Source organism: Notechis scutatus, chromosome 3 (assembly GCF_049901735.1).
Source record: "Notechis scutatus isolate UNSWTSFEM ecotype Mainland chromosome 3, rNotScu1.2, whole genome shotgun sequence".
Lineage (NCBI taxonomy): Eukaryota > Metazoa > Chordata > Lepidosauria > Squamata > Elapidae > Notechis > Notechis scutatus.
Genome location: NC_142011.1, coordinates 158,689,363 through 158,714,933, shown reverse-complemented (window position 1 = coordinate 158,714,933; position 25,571 = coordinate 158,689,363). Strand labels below are relative to the sequence as shown.

Genomic DNA, 25,571 nt, shown 5'->3' with positions numbered 1-25,571 from the left:
TGTTCCCATTATATAAATTTTGATTGATATTCTGGCATTATTTCATTGGTTCCTATGAATTTGATACTTTATAGATTGTCTTCCATCTAAAGTCTAATCGATACAAAACTGAATGCAAGTTGTGCTCATTGATCACAGAATAGATATAAAATTATTATGCAAATTTTTAAATAAAATTGGAATATAAATAAGGAATTATGCATTCTTTATCAGATTCCAACTTATGGGCGCTGTTCCTCTGATGAATAACAAAAACCATTTATGGTACTGCTTTCAGTTATGCATGGGACTGAAGAGCAGAAAGAAAGTAATGGGAGAATATAATGTTCAGAAGAGATATTAATATTCAATTTTGTTGCACGTTGACATAATTACATTATTATGTTTGTTATGGCCAAATGTGTTCTCCCATGAGCTGTGAAGAGCATCCAGTAGTGGGAGGTGCTTCAGTCTCTGCATTTGTAGGCTGGGTTTAATTTGTGGAACGCTCCTCCTCCTCCACGGGACTCCTCAGCATTCCCCAGTTTTTGCTCAGCCTCGTGAGAGATAGGCAGTGCTTGTGATTCTTTCTTGACCGAAACAGAAAAAATTCTTTCAGCCCAACACTCAGGGATGCAATGCAAGGTCTCACCTTTCTACGATAGGCCGTTGGCTACGGGCTGCAATAGTGAAAACGTATCAGACTCAATTCCTGCAGGTGCCTACGACCTTAACAGCTCATACAACAAGCAGCACTGCAATCGTCGGCAGCATGGGCCACACAGGCACCAATAACTGAAATCTGTCGAGCCGCAACTTGGGCTTCCCCATCACCATTCATTAGACCAGGGGTCCCCAACCACCGGGCTCCGGACCGGTACCGGTCTGTGGTTCATTTTGTACCGGGCCGCAAAGAATGAAAGTAGGGCCTACTTTGCTTGGGCGCCATCTTGTTTCGACGGTGCTTGAGAAAGTGCTTCCGGGTGAGCTTGTCAGTCGTCGGTTGGAAAGCGGCATTTGTGTGCTGAAGGAATCCTTGCGCCTTAGTTTCGTCAAAGGGGGGGCGGCTTCGAATGAAGAGCCGTCCCGATGGCGGTGGAGTCTCGCGTTACTCAGGAGATTAAGAAAGAGCCCGAAAAGCCCATCGACCGCGAGAAGGTACAAAGGAGGAGTTGAAGGTGGCGGGGAGAAGCAGGGGATGGCTGGCTGGCTGGCCGGTCGCTCGGCTCGCCTTGCCTTGGTCGTGTGTGCTGATGCCGGTACCGTCCGTGGATCATTTTGTACCGGGCCGCAAAGAATGAATAATTGTGAAACTGGTCCCTGGTACAAAAAAGGTTGGGGACCACTGCATTAGACATTATAAAATTGATGTATTTGCATCTGCTGAGGCTTCCTTTGGCAGAGGAGTTCTGCAATGGGTCCACAGGGACCAGGAGCAGATTCCAGACCAGACGGAGTCCCTCCCGTAGGACAGGCCAAGCTTTGGTATGTCCCACTACTGGATGCTCTGAACAGCTCATGGGAGAAAGGGCGTTGGTACTTACCTGACACGCCCGTTCTCTTTGAGCTGTGAAGAGCATCCAGCCCCACCCTTTTTTCCCATCTGGTGGGGTCCTGTTTCGGCCAACGAATTGTTAGGGCAATGAGAACGAGGGCGTTTATTTCTCTTGTCTTCGCCAAAACTGGGGAACGCTGAGGAGGAGTCCCGTGGAGGAGGAGGAGCGTTCCACAAATTAAGCCCAGCCTACAAATGCAGAGACTGAAGCACCTCCCACTACTGGATGCTCTTCACAGCTCAAAGAGAACGGGTATGTCAGGTAAGTACCAACGCCCTTTTTATGGCAAACTATATGCATTATCTACACAACAAAACTTAGAGAATCCTCTGTATGTGGGGTGGATGAGAAAAAAAAAAGAAACCCACATATTGTGGAGGTTTTGAAAAAAGGGATTACATAAGGATATAATAAACTCACTTATTTAAAAGATATCTGTAAACTGATGGGATCAAACTATTCAGCATAATATGTTGAAGGGACAGACCCTCCCCCTTTTCTCATAAAATCTCTTGGAAAATTGAGGAATCCTCTGGAGGAAAATTAAGGGAACTCATGGTTTGAATGTGAAAGTCCTATTGCAAAAAAAATAAGCAGCTTACATAACACTGAATGAATCATGTTGATATTTAGGCAGCTTTTTCCTTGAAATTATGGCAATGCATTCTCCTGACTAAGATCCCTTTAGAAAAACTCCATAAAATCCAATTTTATCTTTTAAGAAAAATTATTCAGACCAAGATAACCATTTGATTTTTGTTATTGGAGATTTGGTTTTCTCACTGTCACATGGGCAAACATGGTTTTTATTTAAATATCTAAGGTACATAAAGAGAGGCAATTTGGTATTAAGGCATCAAACTACAAATTGGGAGAGTTCCAATATCCTGTTCTGCTTTAAACACAAAGCCAGCTGGGTGACTTCGAGCCAGTTGCTTTTAGCTCTAGAAAGATAGCAGTGGCAAGCCAAGGAAACTACAGGGGCTTGTCCAGGTATCACCAGGATTAAAACTTACACACATTTATTATCTGTCAGGCCAAAAGATCTGAATGACCGCTATCTGGTAGCAATACAGTTAATCCCATAAATAATATCTGCTCTGTTATAGCTAAAAATTTGCTATGAAATTCAAAGAAGCAGAGGAATCCTAACCTACCTGCTATGTATGTTCCTGAATGTGAAACGGAACAATCTTATAGATCTATTGCCTTTAGATCTATTTGTATACAAATAGTGCTGTATAACACACTACCTTTTCAGATTCTAAATATAAAACTTTATGGTCCAAAAAGGTTTTTTTTTTTTTTTACTATAGAATCATCCTAAATAGGCAAAAGGCTCTTAACTTCGAAAATCTTGGTTTACGGTTGTAACCTAGGACGATCACCGATCATTTTTAACTAAGACTAAGCTTAATAATTTGGTACTTAATAACTTACCAACATTCACTATTTTGATTTAAATCTTAATTCTAAAGCCCATTTTTCTATATTCAAGCAGAGACTGGTACAACCGCGCAATACTGTTCCGAGCAGCCTTTCGGACTTTTGTAACGTCGGCGTCTACTCAAAAGCTTCCAACAGAAACCCGGTTGTTCGCGACACTTATTATTCAAGACAAGTAAACGGATTATATGGAAGTCGGCCTACACTGACATGTGAATAGTGCCCTGAGCACCATTCGTGGATTTCACGCACCCATCCTCCGAAGGGGGGGGGGGAACGGAGGGGAGGGAGAGGTCTGCAACAAGTACAAAGGGAAAAAAAAAAAGAACCCGAATGCGGTTCAACACCTGCTCCCGGACGGCTGTTTTATTAGGATGCAGCAGATCTCCTCAAACCAGCCACGCATGCGTGCTCAGTGTTTGTTAAAAATTCACTGCGCCACCGTCCTTCCCAAAGCCCTTCCCTCGGGAAGGGAGTAACCTGAATGACCGACTCCGAAACGTGCTTCGGTACCTGTTCCAAGCCAAGTCCGTAGGTTCTTCTCTCCCCTCTACGCCTCTTTACAGAACCACCCCAGCCCCCGCCGCCGGTATTTCGAGAAAGTTCTAGCCGCACCACCCAAGAAGAGAAAACGATCTCGACGCTTGCGCACTGACACTCACTTTCTCCGCCCTCTAATCGTAACCGTGCCCGTTATTCTTTTTTTTTTTTTCTCCTTCTGGTTGGTGGCTATGTTAAGAAACGAGTTAAATTACTGCCGCGGAACCCCTAGAAACGCTAAGAATGGGCAATTGTGACGTCGGCCTTTGCTCCGAACTCTCCTCACCTCCCTTCGCCTCGCTAATGCTCACGACCGCACCGCGTGTCTACCCGTTCCTCTCGCCCGACTCCCGTCACGTGAATGGCGTTTCCACCAATCCGGGAGGCGAGTGACAAACCGACATACTGACGGGCTTGAGGGAGGGGGGGGGAAGAGAGGCGAGGGAAAGGGGAGCGACTGAACTGAGGGGAAGGGGTGTCGTCCAAACCCGACTGTTACCGTAGCTGTTGGAACGGGGTTGGAACTCGGGGCGCCGCTCACTGGCAGCGGGTGGCTGAGCAGCCTGGAAAGGACAGCCCGTCTTGTCAGGAGTCGTCTCTCTCTTCCGCTGAGGAAAGGTAAAGAGAGGAAGAAACTGCCAGTGTCGCTACCGCAGATTCGGGTCCGGGGAGGGGGAAGGAAGGCGGCGGCAATTACGTGGATGACACCCCCGGTTAATATCGCGCTGAGGTGAGGGGGGTTGGGGAAGAGGTGGCGTGAATAAAAGCAGCCGCGGTCGTGTTTTAACGCTGCTCCAAGATTTTCTCTTTCGCTTCCTTCTGCCATATATAGATATATACGTGTCTGTCAAACTCGCTCCTTTCTGCAAATGTGGCTGTTTTTCGGTGGCACAGGGGAGAGTGTATGTCCGCCCCTTTTCAGCCCCAACCCAGTCTATAGATGGATGGGTGGATGGGTGGATGGATGGACGGACGTCGGCGTGTGTATATTATTCGTGCGTGTGTATGTCCGTGTGTGTCTCTCCGTGTGTGCGTGCTCACAAGCGCGTGTACGTGTGCGGACCCGGGTCAGTGCACAATCTACTGTGGTGCCCCCCGCGAATCTCCCCTTCTTGGGGTCCTGGGTGTTGTGTGCTGAGCGGGAGTCGTTTTGCTCCGCTGTGTTTCCCCCCGGCGCGTTTGAGAGGAAGAGAGAACACTCCTCCTGCTTCCCACCCCCTTTCTTTGCATTGCCTTTCCTCGTAATGGAGGTGCTGCAGCCGGTTTGCCTTCCTAGAACGGGCACGAATCCTTCTCGGCTCTGCCGACACGCCTTCCCTCAGCCTCCAGCTTGCATTCTCTGGCACGGACGGTCCGGAGGCAGCAATCCCCAGGCTTTCTTGCGCTCCCAGCCTGTCACCTTTGGCGCGGCTGCAGCTGGAGCCATGGCTGCCGCTGCTGTCACTACTTCTCTGTGCTTGTGGGTTGGTCCCTGATAGGCGTTTTCTCTCCGCGTTCCCCATCGTATACGATACTAAGGCTTCTGCGTTTATGGGCCAAAGTAGGGTAATTCATAGCAATCCTAGCGCTGCTAACTCCCGAGTTTTCTGGTCTGCAGCATTGTCAGCCCTTTTTAAAAGGAAGAGGCGGTGGTTAGCGGGCGCGCGCGCGCCCCCGCCCGTGAGTGTTTGCGTACATTTCTACAGGCTGCTGAGGGGGTGAAAAGAGAGAGAAAGCATAAGCTGTGTTTCTAGAGCTTACGGAAATAGTTATTTCCAGCATCATTCTCATGGACAGTGTGTGCTAGGAGTAAAAGATGATTTAAAAACTGCGCCTTAAGTTCAGACAAGCCGGTTAGCCTAGTTTGGTGCAACACATGTGTTTCTTCGCTGGGTCTTAAGACGAAATAAAATATATCTTTCTGTTATATATTAAATAGCTTTCTGTTTCTTGCTTGACTTTTGCCAGTGCTAAAATTCTTATTTAACTTTTAAAAGTGAAACGACTTGAACATTTTAAATAAAGGAAAGGAAAAGAAGCGCACTCTTTCACTAAAAATGGCCAGAGTTTTTAGAATGAGAAAAATAGCATATTGAGAACCATGGAGTTTGGTGAACGTTGATAAGAATATTAGATATTTCTATGTGTTTTTAGACAAAATGCTCTCCAAGTTTGCCACAGTGAATACTTGATGCAATTGTACTGAAATTATATAGTAATGAATTATGTAATTAATAAATATACCTGGAAGACAGGAAGTGTTGTAGAAGATTTAATTAGCTCTCATTTGCTTCTGTGCCTCACATGAGCCATTACTTTTGGATCATACTGACTGAAAATAATTGCAGATGTCACAGATGTATAATGGTATTTAACTGGTCTTTGAGATGGTCCTTTATCTGGTTCCAGAAATTCCAGAGTGAAAGTTACTGTTTCTTTCTATTGAGAATAGGGGAAAGTCATTTCCCCTGAAATACATACATATGTATTATTTGGGAATACATAACTCTATGTATAAGAACCACTTATTTATCTGTTGTCTAAATGAAAAGTTTCCCTTCTTTTTGCTCACAAACATTCTGGATTTTTTTTGTTTCTCATCCTTTTCCTTATTATTCACCTGTATATTAGAGTAAATCACACATAAAAATTTGTTAACTATAGAATAGGATGCAAGGAGGTTTTGTAATTTTTTTGTATATGATACTGATAATTGTGTACCACATGGCATGATGTGAAAATGTCATACAATGTTGGCAGTATTTAATCTGTCAGAAGAGAATGAGCTTATAAATGACATGGTAACTGTGCCAGGTTGGACCAGAAAAGATAGCCCAGGGTTGATGACAGGTAGAACTGCATTTAACCTTCTGTTTCCTTAGTTGAGCTCTTTTCAAGACTGTTATCCAAAGTCCTAATCATAAGTGTGTTGGTTTATTGCATTATGTTTGCATTTGAAATTGTTATTTAGCCATACATAAATGTATTTGGGGGGAAAGTTTGGTAATTTCAGTTTGAGACTAATATTCATTTAGAGATGAAGTATATGAATAGTGGTAAGTAGGCCAAGAAGGTTTTAGCAGCTGTGTAAATCAACCCACCCACCTACCTACCCACCCCTGAGATGAATGCTCCCTCATTCTGCTGTTTGGAATCAGTAACATGGACTACTGCACCACAACATAAATACATGCTGGAATAATGGAAAAATGATTCAGTGTTTCTGATAATCATGCTTGTGGTTAAGAATATTCATTCTTATTTATTCTGAATACTATTCATATCCATTCTAGAAAGTATTCTACATGTACAGGAAAAGTATTTCACTCCATTTAAAAGATTAGGTAGATGGTATGGAAATGCTTTTGGATCCCATATTAACATTAGAGATTCAGATGTCTCAGGGGCTTTCACTGCTATTTATTAAAATAAAACTAGAGCTTGTGACCAGCTTATTTTGTAAAAATTATTCATGTTCTCATAACTTCCTATGGACAATTACAATTATTTATCTGAAAGTGTGTCTTTGGAAACAGTATAGAAACTAAGATTCATTCAAATCAGCATCTATGCTAGCTGGACTGACAGGTGCAAAATATATTATGTTGTTGCTTTGCAGTGTGTCTATAGTCCATTTCCAGACCCAGTTCAAAGTACTAGTGTTCAATTTACAAGCACTAAATGGCTTAGTAACTTAGGAACATCTCTTCCTAATATTTACCTATTTGGATTCTAGTGATCTGTGTATAAGGCTTCTCTCCAAGTACCCTTGCCAAAGTAAGTGAGGCAGTAATCACAAAAAGGGCCTTTTTAGGACAGGTGCTTTGTTAATTAAACCTGAAAACAAACCTTGAAAACTTTGACATCTTATTGAATATCTTGAAGCAATCATCTTATTCTGATTTGTAATATTGTTATTCTTTGTTACTGTTCTTGGTTCTTCTCTCTATGGGTGATGTAGAAAGGTAGCATACAAAATAAATCTAATAACATTTTGAGATTATTTTATTAACAAATTTAAACTTGTTGCCAAGATGAAAGTTAATTACTCATTTATAGGCTAGCTGTTTTAAATAAGTTTCAAATTTGCTTTCTTCTTATCCCTTAATTATATATTTTAGTTCATGGACACAATTTCTACACGTCTATGAATGATTGTGAAAGCATCATGAGTATTGACTTTTTGCTTACAAATGCATTTTAGTTTGTAAGTAAATCTGCAAATGCAGAATCCAGAATTAAAAATAATTGACTATGCAAATCAAATATAACTATTCCAGGTCTCAATAGGTGGATAAAAACGCCAAATCCTGTTTAAATATCTGGCAGACTGTGTGACAAATAAAAATAATAATTGATATATTGGCTAAAATATAATGGTTTTCAACTAAAAAGAATGTTTATGACCCAGAAGTATGAAATGGAATTTCTGATCTTCTAAATACTGCAAATTCATTATAACATTTTATAAATTTATAAATTTCTGTAGGACTTCTCTGGTCAACATACAAAGATACTAGACAATTTGTAAAATAAGTAAATATTTTTAATTGATTTTTACAATGTTTGTACCATTAACACCTTAAATTTATCTGAGCTTACTTAAGTGAAATTCAAATATGATCATATTAAACATAGACCTTTCCATATCACTATGATGTTGTGGTATTAGAACCCCAATTAGCATGCTATCTCCACAATGAGTATCCAAGAAAAGCATCACCTATAAATAAGCTTTTTCTATTGTATTTTTTCTGTTCCTGTAAAAAATATTCTCTTCTTCAATAATGTGGCCTTTTTTCCTCCTTCCTTCAGGGAAGGTCACTCTTCTATGAATTAAAATCCCAGTGTGTGTGTGTGTGTGTGTATTTTTAGAGTGAGGTGGATGCTCTTCTCTAGTCATCTACCTTTTGGCATGCTATTTCAAGTCCTCACATCCTCCACACAATTAATTTATTGATTCATTGATTCATGAATTCATCTAACTATTCTAGTGCCACTGTAAATTTTGGGTCCTAATTTAATTTTTCCTTCTTTTCTAATAACCTCCTTTCAAAGACCGGAGATGAAATATCTATCTAAGCTCTAGAATGCTATTTACTCTTTGTCTTCCCTGCTCAATCATGTTACTTGGATGTTTTATTGACAAATGGAAAATTGATCGATTGGCATAGGGAGAGAAAAACCAAACTTTTTTCCCCCCTATGCATCAAGCTACTTTATTTTCTGGCCATTTCAACTTCTTCATTTGGTTTGCAATTTATTACATGTAGAACATATGCATTGGTAGCAGACATTCTGAGTTTATGTAAGGTAAGAATTGTGCATTGTGGAAAAATGTAGCAAAGCTGTGCTAATATTACAGGGTGTCAAACTGTTGGCCCACAGGCTTGGATGCGTCATGTGCAGGCCACGCCCACCCCAGCTCCACAAAGGCAAAAAATGTCACGATACATCGTGATATGTCATGTGACACAATCGAGTTTGACATCTGTGAGTTAGCAGGACAATGACATGTAGAAGGAAAGCAGAGAGTTCCATGGATTGGTCAATTTTAGATCAATTATCATCTAAGCTTTCGGATCTTCCCATTGATTAGAAACCAGTAATGAGGCTTTACTTGCAGAAAATAAACATGCATGTTGAACTCTCTAGCTAAGGGGGATGTCTACAAATTAAGCTAAGCAAAAAGCAAAAAAACAAACATCACATTACGACCATTACGACATTTAAAAATATTTAGAGGGATATGCAAAAACATTTTGAGAACCTTGGAACAACATTATAACAGTTCCAGTAAGATCTGAACAACCCATGTCAAATGACAGTTGAAGCAACAGCTTGAAATATTTTGAATTAAATGGAAGAGTACAGTCATGATTATTTCGTAATATATCAAAGATACAAATTCTTTGTAGACTATCCATTCTGTTTCTTTCACAAACATCATTAGAAATAGCGTACTTAGGATAGACATAGATGTTCCCTTGTCAGGCGACTTGGAAAAGCAGTGTAGGTGCTGTTTTCTATATTCAGTTGGGGTGGGAGCAAAACTGCTTCAAAATCCAAATTCCTGCATAATAAACATCTCTTTATTAGGTTTAGATTTGGAGCATGAAGAATTTCACAAAAAAGAACTAAGCAGAATTAAGATTTTTGTTTCACTATGCATCGTGTATTGGCTGTGCATCATTGTTTATGAGCTGATTTTGAATTTTGTGGAATATAAATTTGATTCAATTTCTTTACTGATTCTAATGAAACTGCTGAATTTTGATGTGAGATTTGAGATACGGTGTTTTTAAATTTTTTGGAGAATTTTTCAATCAATAAGTTTTTAATGACTTGAAATATTTGTATCTGAGTGTATTGAATTCTGGAATGTGTTATCAATAGTGGTGATGCTAACTCCCATATTTTTTCAACTTTATAAGTCTGCAAATGCAGATTTTAAACTGGTATTTCCAAATGTTGGATCTCTGTTTATTATTTTTGTGAATTAAAAAAGGTTTGCAAAACATAATTAAATCCAATAATAAGACATTATTGAAGTCTAGCAGTAATTAACTTTTAAAAATTGCAGGACCCTCTATAGTACTTGTCTTCACTTTGGTAATAGTAATCTAGTGATTACTTGGTGATAGTAATCTGATAACTATAGTTCTGTGTTTATTAAACAACCAACAAAGGTACATTTTCTCCAATATGTTTTCTTTTGTTTAATATTCAAAGAAACAACACTTATGTTGCTCTCCATATTTGTTGTGTGAGCAATCTGTTACAAAATGTTCTGACATTTTCCAGTGTGAAGCTTCCAAAATAATATTGGCTGAACTATTTTTTTCTATTTACAAACATTGAGTTAAACAAGTAATAAAATAAAAATAATTTTAATTTGCATTCTAATTAATTTTGAAACATGTGTAAAACATGTTTTATAATGTAAATGTTTTCCAGCTATTTTAAATATAATACAGTACCATGGCAATATATATAAAGAAAGTAACTCCCACTTAGGAAAATGAATAAATGCGTAGGAAAATGAATAAGGCAATGATAATTGTAAGAATGTTTAAACAAAAATAGCCATAATGCAATTTCCTTGCACTAATATATATGGCATACTTAAACAAACTTTGGTATCTCATAAATTTGATAATTTTAGTATATATTCTAACTATATGGTGTTCAATTTAGAGCTATATTTTTTTAAAATAAGGACATAGATTTCAGTATGACTTATTCCCCCCAAAAATTGTATTTTGCCATTATTTTATTATTCATTTTTTATGGCCAGACATTGAACATAGGATTGAGTTTAATATGATCATTGATTGATTGGTTTTATGATTATATCAATAAAATAAAATAAAATAAAATAAAGGTAAAAACAAGAAATAGGTAAAAGAAAATTCAATAATAAAATATATACGTGCTTAATACAAACATCAGTGTTCAGATAAATATATTGCCTTTATACCAATCCGTTTAATATAAAAGCTTCTTAGCTGAACTGCCTTGTGTATAAACTTAACAGTTCTCCCATGAGCTGTTTGTTCAGAGCATCCAGTGATGGGAGGTGCTTCAGTCTCTTCTAGGAAGGCTGGGCTTAAACTTGAGGACGCTCCTCCATGAGACTCCTCCTTAGCATCCACAGTTTTAGCTCAGCCTTTCTTCAGGCAGGTTGTGTTATTGTTTTCCTGGTCGGAACAGAACACTGGCGATTTAGCTGATTTATTTCTCAGGTCAGGTGCATAGTTTCTGTCACCAACTACCCCCCACCCCGGGAACCTCCAAAAGTCATTTCGCTCGATTTTTATGAGCGCTCCAGCCCCCTGAGGCGAAAGCCTCATAAATGTGGGTAGCTTATCTTTCCGATCTGCCCTGAGGCTAAAAGCCTCTTGTTTCAGAGCCACATTAGTTGCAACACAGCAAACGACTCAGGAAATCACAGCACAAGACCAAGGATACCACAGCAATAAAACTCAAAAGGTCATCACACAACCCATTACCCAAGCCGTTACAACACAGGAGGCTAATGGAAAAGAGATCAAAACACAAACGACCCAGGAGATTACAATGCAGGACCGAGGATACCCCAACAAAAGAACTCGCAAGGCCATCACACAACCCATTACCCAAGCCGTTAAAACACAGGAGGCTAATGGAAAAAAGATCACTACAAAACAAACGACCCAGGAGATGACAGCACAAGATCCAGGATATCTCCACAACAAAACTCACAAGGCCATCACACAGCCCATTATACCAACGTCAACTCCATCAACCAATCAAGAGGCAGCAGTGCAGCCAACCAGCCCAGCACACTAGCCCCCCCCACCAGTATTTATAGAGAGACGGCAGCTCCGATCACACACTGCTTGCACTGGCACGAAGCCGAAAGCACCAGCCTGAGGATGGCGAGTGGGACCTCGCTGAAACGTCACCAAGATACTCTTAATCTTACACGGGAAAAGACCCGAACACACCTATACCTATATACATATATATATAAAAACAAAGCAAAACAGAACAAGGAGACAACATTTGCTAAAGGCATCAGGGAACTATTCCTTCCAGGATCCCCTGCCCCTTAAGGGAGCAGGCCCCTAGGTGTTCCAGCCACCTCATTTCATAGCCTCTTCACATTGTTAATCTATCAAAGGCATTACCATGGCCAGCAACTACAGCCCCAGATCTAGACTAACTGCTAAAAATCGAGATAAGTTCATGGATCCCAAAAAGATCTCTAAGGCAGCAGAGAAAGATGCACGCAAACGCCATCAGACATTAGAAAGGCAGGTGGAAAAATGTACACGAGCAGCTGTACAACCCATCTCTTCACCACTCATCATACCCTCTACCTCACAGGCCAAGAACCTTCCAACCGCCCCTCTGGATTTATCCAGAAGGAGCAGCATATCAACACAACCTCCCCAGGAGACTCTTTCTAATATTCTCTCCCCAAGGAGGGCCCCAGAAGCAACATTCACGCCAACTGCAGCTGGCCTCAGACAAGAGGAGGAACTTCCGGAGGAAATCCCTGCCAACATGAGGGCGTGGATGGAGCTAGTTATCCAGAAGGGCATATCAGCAGGCGTCCCTATTCAGGCAAGATGAACACCATCAGCTTCGGTTTGCGGATCTCTTTCTGAACGATCTCTGGGCATCATGGATCCACATCTTCATCAGGTACCGCCCCCCCAGTAGAACTATCGTTGCCCACTGTCAGAGACTCTCAGTACACACAGGATATGGGAGATCAAGGGGATCCAATGAATCAAATGGAGGAGGGGTCGGTACACACCGTTGACCAGGTATTGTCACAGGTGGGTCCGCTATAAAGGGGGATGTCTGACAATGAAGGACTCTCACCTAACCTCCCCGTATTTACTCCCCATATTTATCCCACAATTATTTAAATCCCTGCTGTTTAAGGCCAAGAACACCACACGGCTGGATAATATGGGTACCCCTCCCCCACCAAATACTCCAGGGGAAGCAGAGGATCTCATATTCTCTCAACCAGTCACTGAGGCAGAGGTTATCCCTGTGCCACACATGTTTTCCAATTTAGTGCAAAAACAATGGGCTACAGCAGCCTCATATCCCGCTCCCACAGGACATGATAAAAAATACTATAATTTGGCACCCGAGTTCTCTAAATTTCTAAACAGTTCGGAAGAGGATGAGCCTATCATTGCGCTTGCATCTTCCTCAGCCATCCCAAGTGAAGCTGAAGAGGCTCTCAAGCCTGAGTAAAAGAGGGCGGAACTGGCCCTCCACAGGGCACACGTCTCGGATGCATGGGCCATCAGAGTGGCCACAGCCGCCTCCTTTTTCACCAGATCATCTCTCAGATGGCTCCGCCACCTGAGGAATACCATTCCAGCCTCAAACATTAGGGCACATCAAGAAGTGGCTAAATTAATCGCCGCTGCAGAGTTTTCGGCAGACGCTACCTTCAATGTAGTTAAATTTTCCTCTAGGGCCATTGCCTCCCAAATTGCAGCTAGAAGGTTACTTTGGCTCAGGCATTGGCAAGCAGACGTCAAGCACAAGTGGTGCCTTGCCTCAGCTCCCATATTGGAGAACAAACTATTTGGCAGTGCGCTTGAACCCCTCCTAATTGAAACCAGAACCAAAAAGAAAATTCTTCCCTCTCTTTTTCATCTATCAGAGTCCAGATCACCACAGCCCTTTCATAGGGGTTCCTTTCGCCCCTTCTACCAACCCTACTATCCAAGATTTCAAAGACAGCCTGGATTCAGACAACAGACAGATAGAATTGAACCTGGGGAAGGTGACTCCATCCTAGGAGACAATTTCAAGGAACAGGATCTAGGCCCTTCCGCAAGTCCAAGTAACAACCACCAAAATGTTTGCCAACCAATGGGACTCCTCTACTACTGACGCATGGGTCAGGAACACAGTAGGATTTGGTCTGGCACTGGAGTTCAGCTCCACTACCACCTCGGATTTTTTTATGAAGTCTCCAATTTCCAGGGACGCAGAAAAAAGGTTTCTCAATGGACACAGCCATAGCACATCTACCAGAGATCCGGGCCATACAACACGTCCCTTCTAATCAAAAGGGTCTTGGTTTTTATTCTCACCTCTTCATGGTTCCTAAAAGTTCAGGGGAATGGAGGGCAATCCTGGACTTAAAACGTTTAAACCAATTTTTAGTTTACAAAAAATTTAAAATGACCACTCTCCAATCCATCTTACTCAGCATCAGAAAAAATGATGTCCTTACCTCCATAGACCTTGTGGAAGCTTACTTACATATCCCAATTAGGCCCTCACATTTCAAATTTCTTCGTTTCTGTTACAACAACGTCCATTACGAATATATTGCTCTCTCATTTGGCCTAGCTTCAGCTCCCAGAACTTTTACAAAGTCTTGGCTGCCTTGGCAGCATCACTCAGAGATAGGTCCATCCAACTTCAATGCTACTTGGATGACATTCCTATTCTGGCATCATCCATCAATCAAGAAAATTCGAACATTCAAACTACACTTGTAACCCTACAACAACATGGGTTCTCAATCAATTGGTCGAAAAGTCATTTAACACTCTCTACTAGACTCATTCACCTTGGCGCCATCCTTGACACCCTGGAAGGCAAAGTTTTCCTTTTCCCTGACAGACAAGAAAGCATTAGAGATTTGGTTCAACAGATCAGAACTCTTAGGAAAGTACAACTATGTCTCCTTTCTAAATTGCTTGGAAAAATGATTTCTTGTATTTCTATTATCCCTTGGGCCCAGTTCCATGAAAGAACTCTGCAATGGTTCCTGTTACCATAGCAACGCGCCGGGAGAGACGATGCCAAGACTCATGTAAAAGTTCCATCAACCGTCCTCAGGTCTCTATGATGGTGGACACGACCGAAAATCAACAAGGGCTGCCTTTTCAAGGATCCACACAGGTCGATGGTTACAACAGACGCCAGTCTGGTGGGATGGGGGCCCCACTTCCTATCACATACAGCGCAAGGCCTTTGGACGGATTCAGAGAAGGCACACAATATCTATCAACTGGCTAGAACTGAGAGCAGTGTACTTGGCACTCCGACACTCCGCATCTCCATTGCAAACACGTGCTCTTCTTAACAGACAACATAATTACAAAGGCCCATATCAACAAACAAGGGGGCACTCATTCCAATCTACTAATGAGGGAAGCAGAAAGACTATTCCTGTGGGCCGAAATCCATCTTCTTTCTCTAAAGGTGGAGCACATATCTGGAGTAGTGAATGTACAAGCAGATTGGCTCAGCAGAGCCACGTTAGACCAATCGGAGTGGCATCTGGACCCCAAGATCTTTCTGGAGGCTACTCGGAGGTTGGGCCAATTGGTTGTCGACTTGTTTGCCTCCCCACTCAATGCACAGCTTCCCCAATTCATTTCTCGTTACCCATCACAGGGAGCGGAGGACGTGAACGCTCTCAGATGTCATTGGCCCACCGGACTGTTATACACCTTTCCTCCCCTCCCCGTGATCCCTAAATTGATTCAGAAGTTGCTGGAAGAAAAAGCGGACCTGCTATTAGTGGCTCCTTATTGGCCAAGGCAAGCATGGTTCACGGACCTGCAGGACCTCTTGACAGTACCACCGTAGAGGATCCCATCATCAGTCATATCGCTGTCTCAAGGCCCAGTGCTACACCCGGACCCCCAATGGCTAAATTTAGCCATATGGAAGTTGAATGGCGATGTCTGAGAGAAAAACACCTTTCTACTCAAGTTATTCACACTATTCAGTCGGCTCAACGTCCTTCGACGAACCGAATCTATGAGGCCACCTGGTCTAGCTTCTGCCATTGGTGTCAGAGGGTTCATATCGACCTTACTTGCCCATCAGTAGTGCAGTTATTAGAATTTTTACAGGAGGGCCTAAACAAAGGGTTATCACCCAATACTCTGCGGAGACAGGTGGCGGCCCTGGCTTCCGTCATATCTTGGGATGATCTTACCTCCATATCTCATCACCCTCTCATTCACAGTTTTCTGCGCGGTGCCAAGAACTTGAGCCCCCCCGTAGTGCACCGATATCCAACTTGGGACTTAAATAAGGTACTATTGGTCCTTACTACAGGTCCCTTTGAGCCAGTAAGGACTATGACGCTTCAATTTCTAACTACAAAGTAATTTTCCTGATAGCAATTACATCTGCCTGAAGAATCTCAGAACTAGCTGCATTATCGGTGCACAAAGACCTCTGCATTTTCCATTCAGATAGAGTGGTTCTCAGACCAGATCCCTCCTTCATTCCAAAAGTTAATTCGGCATTCCATAGAGCCCAAGAGCTGGTGCTCCCAAATTTTTGCTCACGTCCATCACACAGGCTCGAACACCAATGGCACTGCTTGGATGTAAGAAGGGCCTTATGCATCTACATAAAGTGCACGGCACCCTCCAGAAAGACAGAAGCCCTCTTTGTGTCCTTTCAGCCTAACACCCTGGGGTGCAAGGTTTCACCCTCTACCATAGGTAGATGGTTAAGGGCCACCATCGCTAAGTCGTATGACTCTTACTCGATACTACTGTATATGCCGCGTATAAGAGCGACCCGGGCGTATAAGACGACCCCCAACATTTCCACTCAAAATATAGTTTGTTATATACTCGCCCCTCTTCCGCACGCCTTCCACTTTTGCACTTTTTTTTTTTTTTGAGGCACTTTTGTCTACCGTGGAAGCGAATCCCGTGAAGCTGAAAGAGCAGCCAGCCTTCTCCCAGCTCCCAAGGAAACGAGGCTCACACCGCCCGGGCTCCGCTGAGGTATCCGGCTGGGGCTGTCAGGAGTTGTTACTGCTGGCGCGGCTCGCGCTGCTCCAGTCCCGCGTTGCCTCGGGAAGGGAAAGGCAAAAAGGAAGAGCCGTGGCGGCGCTTTGCAATGGCAGCAGCGGCTCCTGGTTTTGCCTTTCCTTCCCGAGGCAGCGGGACTGGAGCGCGGAGCCGCGCCAGCGGTAACAACTCCTGACAGCCCCAGCCGGATACCTCAGCGGAGCTCGGGCGGTGCGAGCCTCGTTTCCTTGGGAGCTGGGAGAAGGCTGGCTGCTCCCAAATTTTTGCTCACGTCCATCACACAGGCTCGAACACCAATGGCACCGCTTGGATGTAAGATGGGCCTTATGCATCTACATAAAGTGCACGGCACCCTCCAGAAAGACAGAAGCCCTCTTTGTGTCCTTTCAGCCTAACACCCTGGGGTGCAAGGTTTCACCCACTACCATAGGTAGATGGTTAAGGGCCACCATTGCTAAGTCGTATGACTCTTACTCGATACGTAGTTTCCCAAGGCATTACTGCTCACTCCACCAAGAGTGCAGCCACCACAGCAGCATGGGCGACCCAAACTACAATAGAGATTTGCCAAGCTGCAGCCTGGGCTTCTCCATCTCCATTTATTAGAAATTATAAAATTTGCTTCTGCTGAGGCTTCATTTGATAGGCGAGTTCTGCAGCAAGTTATTTCAGAGACAGTTAGGTCTGCAACCCAGACGGAGTCCCTTCCTTAGGACAGTGCCAAGCTTTGGTATGTCCCATCACTGGATGCTCTGAACAGCTCATGGGGGAAAGGGCGTTGGTACTTACCTGATACGCCCGTTCTCTGTGAACTGTGAAGAGCATCCAGCCCCACCCTTTAATTCCATCTGGTAGGGGGTCTGTTCCGGCCAGGGTTATTACATAGGCTTAAGCATATAGGGTATCAATACCTCGGCTTCGCAAAACTGGGGACGCTAAGGAGGAGTCTCGTGGAGGAGAAGGAGCATCCTCAAGTTTAAGCCCAGCCTTCTTAGAAGAGACTGAAGCACCTCCCATCACTAGATGCTCTTCACAGCTCACAGAGAATGGACGTATCAGGTAAGTACCAGTGCCCTTTCTGATTACAATGCATATGTTAGAGCCCAAGAGGAAATAGGAGAATCTTTAGTTCAGGTCCCAGGGGACTGTTCTTTCAAGTAAGGATTTTAGATATTTAAAGCTAAAAGGGGCCTACAGTTGATAAATAAGTATTTTTGATGGGTTTTACATCACTATACACTTTCAAGTAGGTTTTGAGTAGAGGGCCTTAATCAGGAGCATGCATTTAGGTTCCATGTTTAATGTGGCTAATTTCTTCCAAAGCATGTTTCTATTTATGGAATTAAAAGCCACACTTGAGATCTATGAAGGCAGTAAATAGTTTCTTTTTTTTAATTACTCATTTTGTTATGAGAAGGTGTAAAACAAAACATTTGTCTATTGTGGAGGGCTCTGATCTAAATTGCAGTTTGTTCTTCCAGTAGTGTTCTTCTTTTTTCCCATCATCAAGTCTTCTGTTTTACTCAAAAAGTATTTTGCACTCATCTTAGCCATGATTCTAAAAAGACTATAGTTCTATAATATTTTGGATTACCCTTGCCTCGTTTTTTATATATGGAGAACTCAGGCAGGTTGCAACCTGTATTATTTATGTGGGAGAGCAACTCAGCTAACAGTGGGGCTCACCAATCAATATGTGTCCTGAAAAGCTTCAGGAGTAGAAAATCTCCAGGTGCCTTATTCAGTTTCATAGATTAAATAGTGGAAATTCTGATAGCGATTGCACTGGAGATGAGTATGGAAGGTTTTCAAATCCTAGTGGGTAAATGATTTGCTTATGTAGAAGGCTCTGGTTAGAAATAGCAAATAAAATTGTGTTTGTTTTTTGATGGACAGATTCTAGGATAAGAGATTTTACAGAGTTATTAACCAGTTTGTATATTGTATGTCATTAAATGAGAAACAGCTCTATCTAAAATGGAGAATAATTTGATCAATCTGTTTAATTCAAAAGTTACAGATTTTTATTTATAATTAACAACATATAGGCAGGCATATTAGAAAATAAAAATGTAACTGGATTAATACACTGCTCAAAAAAATAAAGGGAACACTTAAACAACACAATGTAACTCCAACTCAATCACACTTCTGTGAAATCAAACTGTCCACTTAGGTAGCAACACTGATTGACAATCAATTTCACATGCTGTTGTGCAAATGGAATAAACAGGTGGAAAGCATAGGCAGTTAGCAAGACATCCCCAATAAAGTGGTGACCACAGGTGGTGACCACAGACCACTTCTCAGTTCCTATGCTTTCTGGCTGATGGTTTGGTCACTTTTGAATGCTTGCAGTGCTTTCACTCTAGTGGTAGCATGAGATGGAGTCTATAACCCACACAAGTGGCTCAGGTAGTGCAGCTCATCCAGGATGGCACAGCAATGCGAGCTGTGGCAAGAAGGTTTGCTGTGTCTGTCAGACTAGTGTCCAGAGCATGGAGGCACTACCAGGAGACAGGCCAGCACATCAGGAGACGTGGAGGAGGCCATAGGAGGTCAACAAACTAGCATCAGGACCGCTACCTCCGCCTTTGTGCAAGGAGGGACAGGAGGAGCACTGCCAGAGCCCTGCAAAATGACCTCCAGCAGGCCACAAATGTGCATTTGGCTGCTCAAACGGTCAGAAACAGACTGCATGAGGGTGGTATGAGGGCCCGACGTCCACAGGTGGGGGTTGTGCTTACAGCCCAACACCGTTCAGGATGTTTGGCATTTGCCAGAGAACACCAAGATTGGCAAATTCGCTACTGGCATCCTGTGCTCTTCATAGTTGAAAGCAGGTTCACACTGAGCATATGTGAGAGACGTGACAGGGTCTGGAGACGCAGTGGAGAACGTTCTGCTGCCTGCAACATCCTCCAGCATGACCGGTTTGGCAGTGAGTCAGTAATGGTGTGGGGTGGCATTTCTTTAGGGGGCCGCACAGCCCTCCGTGCTCGCCAGAGGTAGCCTGACTGCCATTAGGTACGGAGATGAGATCCTCAGACCCCTTGTGAGACCATATGCTGGTGCAGTTGGCCCTGGGTTCCTCCTAATGCACGACAGTGCTAGACCTCATGTGGCTGGAGTGTGTCAGCAGTTCCTGCAAGATGAAGGCATTGATGCTATGGACTGGCCCGCCCGTTCCCCAGACCTGAATCCAATTGAGCACATCTGGGACATTGTGTCTCGCTCCAACCACCAACGCCATGTTGCACCACAGACTGTCCAGGAGTTGGGGCATGCTTTAGTCCAGGTGTGGGAGGAGATCCCTCAGGAGACCATCCGCCACCTCATCAGGAGCATGCCCAGGCGTTGTAGGGAGGTCATACAGGCATGTGGAGGCCACACACACTACTGAGCCTCATTTTGACTTGTTTTAAGGACATTACATCAAAGTTGGAACAGCCTGTAGTGTTTTTTTCCACTTTAATTTTGAGTGCAACTCCAAATCCAGACCTCCATGGGTTGCTAAATTTGATTTCCATTGATAATTTTTGTGTGATTTTGTTGTCAGCACCATTCAACTATGTAGTGAACAAATTATGTAATAAGAATATTTCATTCATTCAGATCTAGGATGTCTTATTTTTGTGTTCCCTTTATTTTTTTGAGCAGTGTATATCAAAAGCATAGCAGATGAACTTATTTCTAATTGGTCCATCTCATTTTTCTTTTGTTGGATATAGTTCCCATGGCAATGCCATTTGTAATGAATCTTTATGGTGTAAAGGCAGGACACAATTGGTTTTGTATAGAATTTTGATTTGCAACTAGATGGGTTACAAGCCATTTGCTTTATTTTAAGGAAAAGAAAATGAATCTTAAATTACTCTGATTGTCCTTGAATTTGCATTTTCCCTAATCAAAAGAATCAATTATTATGAACTTGCTGCTAGACAAGGGAATAATAAAAAAGAACCCCATATGGCTTTATTATTGTGTAGGTAAATCATAGGATTTTGTCATCTTTTAACAAAGGGGGTAAGTCAAATTATGTCGATTTGAATGAAAAGGTATGGCCGAAGTGAAGAGCAGTATAAACTTTGAAGAATAGAATATTAACATGAATATTACAGCTGGCAAAGAAAAAGAGCTGCTTCATGAATCTTTGGCTGCTTTGTGGGTTAGACCTATGATGATGCCTTTAGAGTGGTGCTCGTCTCCATTTTTTAGCTGAGGGAGCCAATTTGTCTGAAGACCTTTCTGTTGTCATGTGGCCAGTATAACTATACTTCAAGGCTCAGGGAATGCTGTTACCTTCCCTTCAAAGTGGTATCTATTTCTCTACTTGCATTTGCATGCTTTCAAACTGTTAGCTGGGAAAGTGCCTTTACCATGATTACATTAAAATTTGACAGGTAACGGAATAAGGTAAGGAAGGAAGATTTGAGACATACAAAAGTTAAATGGGATTAAGATCTAGTACTATTGTCACAATCTCCATTTCAGTGAAGCTGGATGGAAACTGAATGCAGAAAGTCAGGTGGCGATTGCGGCTTATTTAATAAGCATTGACTAAGCAAACTATAGTTTAGTATAGTGCCATGATGGCGAATCTATGGCACGCTTGCTGGAAGTGGCACGCAGAGCTATTTCACACAAGAGGTTGCCTGGAAGAGCCCCACTGCGTGTGCGCCCGCCAGCAAGGTGATTGTTGGGTATCTGCCGCACATGCACGAGAGGAAGGCATGTGTGCATGCACAGGGGGTGGGGTACATGGGGGTCGTGCACGCATGTGTAGAGGCGCACGGCGCGGGGGGCACATGCACATGTGCAGAAAGGTGCATGGTACATGCGCAGGGGGGTCGTGGAAAAGGTTAGGCATCACTGGTATAGTATATGAGACCGGATTTTTTTCCAAGTGAAGGTATTCCATCTGTAGAATCCTAAATCAGATGAATCAAGAAGCTTCCATGGTTTCCATGTTACTGTGATGAAAATACAACAATGAAAGTTAACTGGTTGTAATACTTGATTCAAAGATGTATTTGGGGCCAGTCTGACATTTATGTCCTTTGGCAGTGTAGTAATATGAAGATGTTAATGTGTGCAACATACAATTGGTTTTCAAAACGAGTCTGTATTGAATATATCATTGTCATGCCCTCATTCAGTTTTTAACTTGAATAAATTCCATGAATGCATGATTGTGTGTTCCTCTAAATGAGGATATGCTTTAAAAATGTGCATCTTTGTCAGCTGTGCTTATTTTACAGATATCCAAACAGAGAATTATGTTAGCAGATAGTGAATCACAATGCAGGTAATAGTATCCTAGATGAGTCCTTCAAAGTGATCTTATTTTAAATTATCAATAGATAATTTAAGTACAGGTATACTCCTTGACTTTCGACCACAATTGAGCCCAAAATTTATGTTGCTAACTGAAAAATTTGTTGAGTGAGTTTTACCCCATTTTATGACTTTTTTTGCCACATTTCTTAAGTGAATCACTGCAGTTCTTAAATTAGTAATAGTGTTGTTAAGTGAATATGGTTTCCCATTGACTTTGCTTGTCGGAAGATTACAAAAGGGGATCACATGATTCCAGGACCCTGCAACCGTCATAAATATGAGTCAGTTTGCCAAGTATCTTAATTTTGATCACATGATCATGGGGATTCTGCAACATTCACTTATGTGTGAAAAATTGTCATAAGTTACTTTTTTCAATGCTGTTGTAACTTCTGTGTAAGTCCAGGACTACCTGGACTCACAATTTAACTTCTATAAAAGAAGTAAATATTCTTCGTGTATATTTAATAAACACCAGACAATAATGCTGTGTTATATGCATTTTAGAAAAATATAACTTTAACAGGAGAACTTCATTGCTCTTATTACCATCTATTGCTTAAAAGATCTTATCATTAGGGCACTTGATCTATACAAATCCTTGCTTTTGCTTTAAGACAAATTTAATAAAAGTCATACACTAATCATAACAATGTCAATTTTAAATAGTAACTCAAAATATGGCAATTAATGAGTTACCCAAAGCAATAAGCAAAATCCATCAAATAGGCTTCATTTTCTTAGATTTGCATTAGTATAACTTCACTTGAGCACCATTTTCAATGTAGCAAAAATGATTTTATAAGATGCTCAGTATGGAAAAAATTCAATCTTTAACATAAATTTGAATATTGTTTTTTTCTCTACAATTTGGGAATCAAATTTTAATCCAAAATAAGTTATTAGCTTCCTTTTCTCCTGTAGGTGGCAGCAAGTTGTTAGCTTCTTTCAATTTCCAATGTGGAGAGCTACTTTATTCTATTTGTTCAATATGTAAAATCACTATTTTATTTTTTCTTCCATAATGTTTACCTAGAAATGTGGAATTACTTGTTACTTTTGAAGTGTCATCCAGAAAAGCCAAAAAATACTGTCAATATATAAATAAAACTCATAAATTATTTTTAAAAATAAAAGTTCAGTCCTCTATTGAGTAATGGAATCAAAAAAGGGCATTTTTAACTTGAAAATATTTTATCAATAGCATTTATTTTTAGAATTCTAATCATTGACATCAGTTGTCTTCCATTTTAATTTAGAGTTTATTAAGATGCCATAGATCAGGGGTTTCCAACCTTGACTTTGCTGGCTTGGGGATTCTGGGAGTTAAGGTCCACAAGTCTTAAAGTTGTCACAGTTGCAGACCCCTGCTGCAGATCATCCTTGATTCAGTTGGTGAAAAATGAATAAAAATATGAAATAGTGAGCAAAAATGCTTTGGAGAGATTGATGGTGATGAGTCAGATATGACTGACCATCTTGTACGCAGAAATCTACCTACAAGATGTAAATTGTAAAATATGCAAGTAGTCCATGGGTTATATCAATTTATTCAGCAAGTGCTCAAAGTTAGGATAGCACTGAAAAAAATATTTATGACCAGCCTTTGTACATGATTATCTCAGCATTCCTGTGGTCAAACGATCAAAATTTGAGCATGTTATGATCAGCCAGCATTTAAACCCCTTGCCCTGTCACCCCAGTTGAGCTTTGTCAACTTCTTTCCCTGCCTCCCTCCACTTGCCTCAGTGATGCTGGCTGGCCTCAAGCTCTGTGGTATGGGGGCTCTGTCAACTATGTATGCAGGGCAGTCTCTCCACCACTTCCCCCTCCCTTGGCCAAGTAATACCTTTGGCAAAGCAACATTCACCTCTGAGTGCAGACGACCTCTTCTTACCATTTGGTGAGTGTAGTGGTGAGAAGAAATTTTTAACCATTGAGTAGAGAAATGGGGGAACCATTCAACTGCTGCTGCCAATGCTGGTGCAGCCCAAACATCAGCTCAACCATGGATTTGTGAAACTTGGCTGATCCTGTTTCAAATGCTTACTGTGAAAGTTAGTGGTGCAGCTGTCAAGGCCCAGACTTAGATTCTGAATCTGAGTCTAAAAAAGAAGCTCCAGGTATGTAAGCCACAGGAGGAATCACATGTGGCTGATCAAACACAGGCAACACCTGAGCAGCTGAAAGAGTCAGGGGAGGAGAATTAAAAACTTCCCAGCCATAGGCAATGAGTAGAGAGGGAAGCAGAACAGAGAAGGTTTATTAGGTTTCTCTCCAAGCAAAGAAATAAACCTGATTGGTGACAGCTCGTATAAGAGCAGCCTGCATAAGAATCTGCTCTACCCCTATTGTGTTTGATAGAAACAGTGTCTGATATACTGCTTATGTGCGATGTTGATGTGTGGATTCCGCTTCTTGGACTTTGGGCAGGAATACATGGAACACGCAGAGTCTTCCAGGCCTTCCAGGCAAGGCTGGTGGTGGGCTGAGACTGGTGAAGTGGGCAGAGTATTTACAAAGGCACCCTGCATTGTAGGCTTGAGGCTGGGCAGCAATGGCAAACCCATTAAAGAGTCAAGGTGAAGAAGATTTTGAAAATCAGCTTGGGCAATGGTGGCAGAGGGTATCAGCAGAGAAATGCAGTAGCCTCTTCATTTTGCCATGCTGTATGGGGCAGCCAAAGGACAGAGATGGGGGGAAAGGACGTTCATAAGAAAGGTATACGGTCCGTTCCTGATAACTGGGAATGATGGGACAGCAGTTGATGAGCAGCATAGTCATATATTTCATTTAATTAAATATTCACTGAGCAATGTAAATTCTGGTCCCAATTAGGGTTGTAACCCAAGAACTACTATAAAGCAATTTATAAATTGCTCCTTGTCTTGACAATGATATTGTCATTGGTATTATTATCAGCATTACCATGCCAAGTAGCAACAAATGGGGGGGGGATTTTCACTGGCATCACAACATGGAGTTGTGTACTAGGAATTTTTTTTAAGTTTCTATATGTACTATAGGCCTAACCCTCCATGGCTTTTGAAAATAAATGTATATATGAAATTGTATATTGATTTGATCATTGTTTATCCAAGAATAAATATTAATGTATAATTCAATCTTTAGCTGTACAAAATATTAATTTAAAATTTTGAATCAATCTATGAATCCTTTAGCTCAGCCTTTTCTATGTATACACTGAGTTCTCAAATTTATGTAATATTGTAACTCCTTTTAAAATTTGGTGTTTTATTTAATATGTACTTATATTTAAGCAGAGTTCAACCTATTGTTCGAATATACTTTATTAAACTTCTACAAAAAATAAAATATAAAAAGCAAGCAAAAATTATTTTAAAAGGGAAAGGGAAGATGCAAAGGAATAAAGAAAACCTAACAGAATTAT

At 41.7% G+C, this 25,571-nt stretch overlaps 1 protein-coding gene and 1 long non-coding RNA gene across 10 annotated transcripts in view; one reads left to right on the top strand and one right to left on the bottom strand.

The window, feature by feature from the left end:
- The window catches only part of LOC148131446 (uncharacterized), a 63,399-nt gene extending 59,515 nt beyond the window's left edge, over positions 1 to 3,884 (bottom strand). The window contains exon 1 of the long non-coding RNA XR_015748866.1: positions 3,808 to 3,884. This is a non-coding gene — a long non-coding RNA (uncharacterized LOC148131446). The remainder of the gene's footprint in view (positions 1 to 3,807) is intronic.
- ANKRD12 (ankyrin repeat domain 12) overlaps positions 3,439 to 25,571 on the top strand; it is a 67,961-nt gene continuing 45,828 nt past the window's right edge. The window contains exon 1 of one of the 9 annotated variants that reach the window (XM_087961523.1): positions 3,439 to 3,906. The gene's annotated coding sequence lies outside the window, so the exon portion shown is untranslated. Of the gene's footprint in view, positions 4,252 to 25,571 lie in introns of all 9 variants that reach the window. The other 8 variants (XM_026671918.2, XM_087961520.1, XM_026671917.2 and 5 more) reach the window with 8 other exon arrangements.